An 8,123-nucleotide genomic window follows, 5' to 3' on the forward strand; every position below is an offset into this window, starting at 1 on the left:
TTTAATGGAGACATCATAGCCCAGGGTTCTCCAGTGTCTTGCTTGCCCTGAGAGTAGAGGCAATGGCAGCAAGAATGTTCTAGAAGATCCAAACATGTGTTCTGGGGTTGTTACTAGGAGTCATAGAGTCTCTGGCACGAGCTTATGCATCTCTCCCTTATTGTGAACACCAGCACACGAAATACTGTCAGAGCCGCCATGGCCAATCTCTGAGCCTTTTCATTACCCACGGGCAATCTGCCACCTGTGCTGGCCCGTCTGGCCTCTGCCAAGACCCCAGGCGAGGCGCTGGCCTAGACAACCCTGATGGAGAATATAGGCCAGCCTTCCCAGCGTGTTGCCCAGCCTGTGGACCTTGCCAGGTGTCAGGTTCAATTTCCCACCCCTCTTTTCCAGAGAACCAAACGTCTTGTCCCTTGGTGCAATCTGGGTCCTCCCAGGCAGCCTTCTTGGAAGCAAGAAAATCCCTGGGGGTGGAGGGGGTGATGGGGTAGAGGGGGAGGGGGAATGGCTCATACTCACCAGGCAGGGCAGGACAGGACTGCATGAAAAAATGTTGCTCAATTGATCTGTCACCCATGGGGGCCATGCTATATAGTTAGTCAGAAGAACAGAGGGTGCAAGGCATGCTGGGACAATATGTCCAGAGATCTTGGTTGAGGCCTGTCACTCCTTTTGTCTCCAGGGCTAGTCCCACTGGCAAATAAGGCAGATGAGTAACAGGCCCCGTTGAGCCCCATCCCACCTTCCATTAGACAGCAGAATTCCACCCCACAGCCAACCCCCAAACCCCTTGCATAAGGTCACACACTCACAGCTTTATTGAAATAAGAGCTTTATTGAGATATGAGTCATGCACAATACAATCCACACACTAAGTTGAGTAACCCAATAGTTTTAGAGAGTTGTATAATCTCTCCACTGGTTCTAGAACGTTCTCCCCTGGCCCCTTCCTACTCCCCAAGTTTTGCGTTTTGTTTTGTTTTGTTTTGTTTTGTTTTAAACTGGGACCAAATATCTGACTGGAAGCAACTTAAGAGAGGAAGTGTCTGCTGCGGCCCAAAGCCTGAAGGTCCGTCATGGCGGGGAGGCCCTGGCGGCAGGCATCTGAGCAGCTGGCCATGTTGTGTCAAGAAGCAGAGACAAGGAATGATGCTCAGATCATTTGCTCTTTATTTCTTTATTTTTTTTCCAAACAGGGTTTCTCTATGTCCTGTCTTGGAATTTGCTCTGTAGACTAGGCTACCCTCCACCTCACGGAGATCTGCCAGCCTAGTACTAGGCTTAAAGGCTCTACAGGCAGCTGCAGACCTGAAATGTCAGCCGGGGTTGTGGTCCATAAGAGGTGACTCAACTCTCTCAGGACATTAGGAGTCCAGCATGCATGGATGGGAAGCCAGAGAAAGATAACTATGCAGATGACTTCTTGAAGAAGACTCGGGTCTGCCGTGTCAGTACCCTATACACTAAGTATGCTCCCCAGGGCTGGCAGGCCAGCCAGGCTAGCTGAACCAGTGAACTGCAGTTTCAATGGGAAACCCTTGTTCAGATGATAATGCAGAGGGGTTGAAAAGACAGCTCAGAGGTTAGGAATACTTGCTTCAGGGCTTGGGGGATAGGGATGGCTCAGGGGTTAAGAGCACAGGCTGTTCTTCCAGAGGGACCTGGGATTGATTCCTAGAATACATGTGAAAGCTGGGGGCAGGGACAATAAAATGATGTCTCCAAAGGGTTGGGGAAAAGCTGTCAACCTACATGTCTTTGTTGAGTTAAAATAGCTGAGCCAGGAAGATGACTCAGTGGTCTAGGAAGATGACTCAGTGGTCCAGGAAGACGACTCTGTGGTCCATGAAGATGACTCAGTGGTCCATGAAGATGACTCAGTGGTCCATGAAGATGGCTCAGTGGTCCATGAAGATGACTCAGTGGTTTAGGAAGATGACTCAGTGGTCCAGGAAGATGGCTCAGTGGTCCAGGAAGATGACTCAGTGGTCCAGGAAGATGACTCAGTGGTCCAGGAAGATGGCTCAGTGGTCCAGGAAGACAACTCAGTGGTCCAGGAAGATGACTCAGTGGTCCAGGAAGATGACTCAGTGGTCCAGGAAGACGGTCCAGTAGTCTAGGAAGATGACTCAGTGGTTTAGGAAGATGACTCAGTGGTCCAGGAAGATGGCTCAGTGGTCCAGGAAGACGACTCAGTGGTCCAGGAAGATGACTCAGTGGCCCAGAAAGATGGCTTAATGTCCAGAAAAATGGATCAGAGGGCACAAGCATTCTCTATTTAAGCCTGAGGACCTGAACTTGACTTCCCCAAACCCACATTAAAAAAGCTAGGTGCAGGGGCCAGAATCTGTAATTCTGGCACTATTATGGTAAGGTGGAAGGTGGAGACAGGAGAATCAGTCCTAGTCACTGACAGTGTCAAAACAGGATTCTTGGAGCCAATGAGATAGCTTAGTAGGTAAAGGGGATCGCTGGCCAAGCCTGAGCACCAAATTAGATCCCCAGGACCCTAATGGTAGAAGAGAACCCCCACACACTGGTCTTTGATTTCCAGAGTCAATGCTCACACTAGAGTGGGCACACACAACAAACACATAACCAAATGTACAAAAGAACTTTCTAAAACTGAGAGAAGTAGGGATGAAGGGATGGCTCCATGGCTAAGAGTACTTCCTGCTCTTGCAGAGGAACTAAGGGTCCTAACACCCATGATGGACAGCTCACAATCCCCTGTAACTTGAGGTCTAGAAGATCCAACCTCCTCTTTTAGACTCCAGGAACACATACACACAGAGAGCTGTAACTTTAATTTTTTTCAAAGCCTACTTTTAATGATCGTTCTTAAATGCTTTAACCTTCTTTCTAGCCTACCATCCACCACAGGCAGTGGACAAGAAAGGATACAAGGGAAGTGGGCCTGTTTAGAAATGATTCTTTGGAGAAAATCCTACATTGTCAGGAAATCAGCAGTTCAGTTCACAGGTCAGCAGTGGCAGCTCGATCCATAGAAAACATTTGACAGATACACCAGCAGTCCAATTCTATAGAGTCAGGATAGCAAACAAATTAGAAGTGGTGACACTACCTAGCAGAGATAGCCAGGCCTCAGCCTCGGCCTGAGTCAGCAGGAGGGACCAGCAGGAACACCAGGAGAAGTCCTCGACTGTGCCTCTCTCGGCAAAGAGAAGATCAGCAAAGACATGAGACCAACAAGCATTGCACAGCTAGCTCCATAAGCAAGCCCGGCCAAGCCTCCATTCCTGTCTGTCAAGTCCTATTTATACTCCCTCCAAACATCACATGTCCTCCACTAGTCTTGCTTCAGCAAGTGAGTCTGACTCAGCTGCCAATCAGCCTGAGTCTGCAGAAGCAGCACGAAGCCACATCACACCACCAGAAGTTTTTTGGTGCATTTCTCTCTATGGAATACCGACAAATGGAGCTCAACTATGCAGTGTAAGGTAGACCAATACATGCATGTCATTAGCGAAGAATCCTTCATCCTGTGTCCTTTCACATGCTTGCTTTAGCAGAACACCCATTCACCTGTGTCTGCTTCAGCAACATGTTCCCGCATGTATTTGCACCAGCAAAGCACCATCTAATATAACTAACGGCTTTCCAAAGAGCCCTTAAGTTTCCACTTCACAGAGCATCCATTCACACAAATACAGACACATACGTATGTGGTGGTTTGAATAGGTGTGGCCCGCATAGATTCATGTGTTTGAATGCTTGGTTCATGGGAAATGGCACTATTAGGAGGTGTGGCCTTGTTGGAGGAAGTGTGTCACTGTGGGAGCATGCGTGGAGGTGCATGGACTGAAGCCCACAGAGCAAGGGCAGGGCCTCCTGGATCTTTGGCAAAACAAATCTCCACAATGGACTCTCTTTGTGGAGGTGTATATGTAGTGTGTGTGTGTGTGTGTGTGTGTGTGTGTGTGTGTGTGTGTGTGCCAGTGTGTTTGCACATTCAGGTGTGTGTAAATGCAGGTGAGTGGCAGGCATCTTATTGCTATTGCTGGTGCGTGTGTGTGAGTGCCTGCAGGGTATGTGGGAACACAGACATGATGCTGTGCCATGCATGTGTTGGTCAGAGGATGACTGAGGAGTTGGTTCTATCCTTTCCCCGTGGGATCATAGAATGGGACTCAGGTTGTCCTACTTGCTCGGCAAGCATCTTTACCTGAGCCACCTTTCTGGCCCACGCCATTTTCTTTTTGATACAGAATCTGAACTTGGAGCTTACCAATATAGCCTGGCAGGCAGGCTGGCAAGCACCAGGGATCCATCTGTCTCCATGTCCCCAACACTTGAGTTTCAGACATGTGCCGCTGCAACAAGCTTTTACATAGGTGTTGAGACCAAGCTCATGTCCTCATGCTGGTGTGGTGAACACTTTAACAAGTGAGACAAAGCCTTGCTTTGTAGCCCAAGCTGGCCTGGAACTCCCAAATCCTCTTGCTTCCGCCTCTGGAATGCTGGGATTCCAGAGGCTGGAATGCTGTGATAACCTGCTTGTGATTCTTTTTTTTTTTTTTTTTTCATGAGAGGGTCTCATATAGCCCAGGCTGGCCTTGAACTTACCGCATAGCTAAGGATAACCTTGAACTCTCAATTCTCCTGTCTCTACCTCCTGAGTGCTGAGATTAAGGTGCACATGACTACACTCCAATTCTGTATTCTCATCCATCTCTCCCTTTCAGAGTAGGAATATCCTTGCCCTATCACTGCATTTTGGAAGAAAATAGCTTGTTTTGACTTCTCGGGATTAACTGGAAAGGCGTTAGTCTGGGGATGAATCATGCCTTGAGCCCCATCCATATCTGATTCAGATGAGACTTCGGACTTTGAATTTTCCTGTTGATACTGAAACAAGTTAAGACTTATGGGACACTGGGGATACAAACGAATGTATTTTGTGTTGTACAAGGAGGAGGACATGTAGGGCTGGGGAGATGGTTCAGCCAGAAACATGCTTGCTTCGCAAGCATGAAGACCTGAGTTCCATCCCTCGAACCCATGTAGAAAAGCCAAGAGTGAAGGCACATACTTATGACCGAAATGCTGGGGAGACGGGGACAGGTGGATTCCAATAGTCGACCCAGGCCGAGGCCACCTGGCTGGCCAATTCACCTGCTTGGTGAATTCTAGTCCAGTGAGAGATTCACCCTCTGGAAACAAGATGGACAAAGTCTTGAGGACTGATGCCTAAGGTTGACCTTTAACCTTAACACATATGTGCGTGTTTGCACATTCACTTGAAAACACCCCCACTACAGGCATGAACACATATGAACACACACACACACACACACACACACACACACACACACACAGGACATAGGTGTTGTAGGTTAGGCTTTAGATACTATGACTAGAATGTGCCCCCTAAAAGTTCATATTCTAGAACCTAAAATAGCAACAATGGGGGCTTGATGGGAGATGTTGAAATCAGGGCGTCTACACTGGTGAATGCATTAACCTTCTCCCCTACCCCTATGCCACCTTGGTTAATGGGATCTTTTTATTATATTATATTCCTTTTTAAAAATATTTATTCTTCTCCCCATACATTATATTCTAGTCAGAGTATCCCCCCCTTCTGCTCCTTACATCCACCCCCATCTCTCCTCCCCACCCCCAGATCCACTTCTCTGTTTCCCTTCAGAAAAGAGCAGGCCTCCCAGGAATATCTTCCAAACACGGCGGGCATAACAAGTTACAGTAAGAGTAGACACAATCCACCTATCAAGGCTGGAGGAAGCAACCCAGTAGGAGGCCAAGGGATTCTGAGCAGGCTCCAAGCCATACCCACAGACCCTCCCTGGGGGATTCTGGGCAAGTGTACTTCCTGAGCCCCAGGCCTATTTCTAGCCTTCATTTTGAGAAAGGTCTTACTAGGCTACTCAGGCTAGCTTTGAATTCACTCTTTAGCCCAGACAGATCTTAAACTGGAAATCCTCTTGCCTCAACCTCTCAAGAGACTAGGCTCAGAATCCTGCCCCAACAGGCCTGGCTCATTCGTTTCCATGGCTGAATAATAAATAGTCTGCTGTGTATATATATCATATTCTCTTTACCCATCCATCCATGGATGGGTACCTGGATCGATTTCATATCTAAGCTATTTTCTGTTACGAATGGTGCCATAATAAACACAGGCAGGCAGTGATGGCTTTGGTGTACTGATTTTATTTCCTTTGGATATATAAATCAGAAGTGGGATAACTGGATTATATGGTAGATTTATTTAAAAACCAACAACCAAAAGCCACAGTTAACTTCATACGTAATAATGAGAGATGGAAAAATCTTTCCCAAAGACCAAGACAGGACAGGATGTCTGTGTCTTACCGCTGACATTCCATGTTCTATTAGATATTCTATCTAGGGCAATTAGGCAAAAGAAATGAATAGAGGTATCCAGATGGGAAAAGATGAAATACAACTCTATCTATAACACATGATATGAACTCATGTATAGAAAATCCTAAAGCTCATACACACATGCACACACGCGCACACGCACAGAGCCGTTAGAACTCAGTAAAATTATAGAATACAAGATAAATATATAAAAAGGAAGAGTAAGTTTTAGAGCTATGAACAACACGATAAAGATACTAAGGAAACATTTTAAAAATAAAGGTGGCACCAGCAGGATGGCCCAGCCAGCACCTGTCACCAAGCCTGAAGACCTGGGTTTGATCCCCACATGGTGGATGGAAAGGACCAGTTCCTACAAGCTGTCCCTGGGACAGCCACACTAGACAAAACAGCAAGCCTGAGATACCAGTAAGAGACCCTGCCTCTCAAGATGGCTATGATGGTAGACAGTGCCTAAAAGCCAGCACCCAGTGTCGACTCTGGACAACACACAGACCTGCAGGCAGGCATGCAGGCATATGCACACACAGGATAGTCTTCTATACTGACTTTTATCAATACTTCTCTTGTTTTGAATTATTTATTTATTTTATTTGTTATTGGGGGCACACACCGTGGTCCGCACGCACGGGTTAAAGTTCAGACCTGTGGAGTTGGTCCTTTCTTCTACCTTTTGCTTATGTTCCAGAGATCAAACTTGGGTCACCAGGCTTGGGCAGCAAAGCAAACAACAAAACTCCCATAAAATGGAGGCTCCAAGAAGAACCTCTCTGACGTTGTTGGAGCTTCACACTGGATTTGACACTTGTCATTATCAAATACATTTTATGCTCTCATTCATGCCCCCCCACATGCTCATGTGTGCACAAACACATGCACATACAATACCCCAAAACAAAAACTAAAAAATCCATTACACAGTTCAAAACTAGAAACACAATTGGCTTCTGCCTGGCCGCTGAGATTACAGACACAAGCCGCCACACCCAGAGCCTGGCTGCTGGAGTTACAGACACAAGCCGCCACACCCAGAGCCTGGCCGCTGAGATTACAGACACAAGCCGCCACACCCAGAGCCTGGCCACTGAGATTACAGACACAAGCCGCCACACCCAGAGCCTGGCCGCTGGAGTTACAGACACACGCCGCCACAACCAGCTTTTATGTGGGCTCTTGGGATTGAACTCACATCTACCCATGTGTGCACTTTGCTGACTGAGCTACTTTTCCAGATCTTCAGAAAAGGTGAATCACCAATTAATATACAAATAATGGTAATTTGCTGGGGCTTCCTAATGGATAAAAACAAGGCATTTGACAAGAAGAGATCAAAGGCTGGATGGAGAGAAATATAGCACATGACTTTACACAATATAGGAAAATAGAATGTTACTTGAAAGTAGATTAATGTTAAAGGTGCATGCTATCAGCCCTAAATTAGTTACCAAACATAAACAAAAGCCCAAGATGAACCTAACTGTTGTGTGACTTTTCTGAGGGAGATAAGAACAAACCTCTCTTCACTTCAAATAGAGAGCCAACGTAACAACACCATCAATGCCCAACTTGGGAAACCAGTGAGTTTATTGGGGTCGCTCACACAGCAGGAATGACTCAACGACAGCTGCATCACTGAAAGTGCATACAGAATGGGGAGCACATATGAAGGCTGGAATCTTGAAAAACTATGCAGGACTTGCAGGCAGCTGGGCAGGTCAGAAGCAGCTCTC

This window comes from Mastomys coucha, unplaced genomic scaffold (genome assembly GCF_008632895.1).
Source record: "Mastomys coucha isolate ucsf_1 unplaced genomic scaffold, UCSF_Mcou_1 pScaffold22, whole genome shotgun sequence".
In the NCBI taxonomy this organism is placed as follows: Eukaryota; Metazoa; Chordata; class Mammalia; order Rodentia; family Muridae; genus Mastomys; species Mastomys coucha.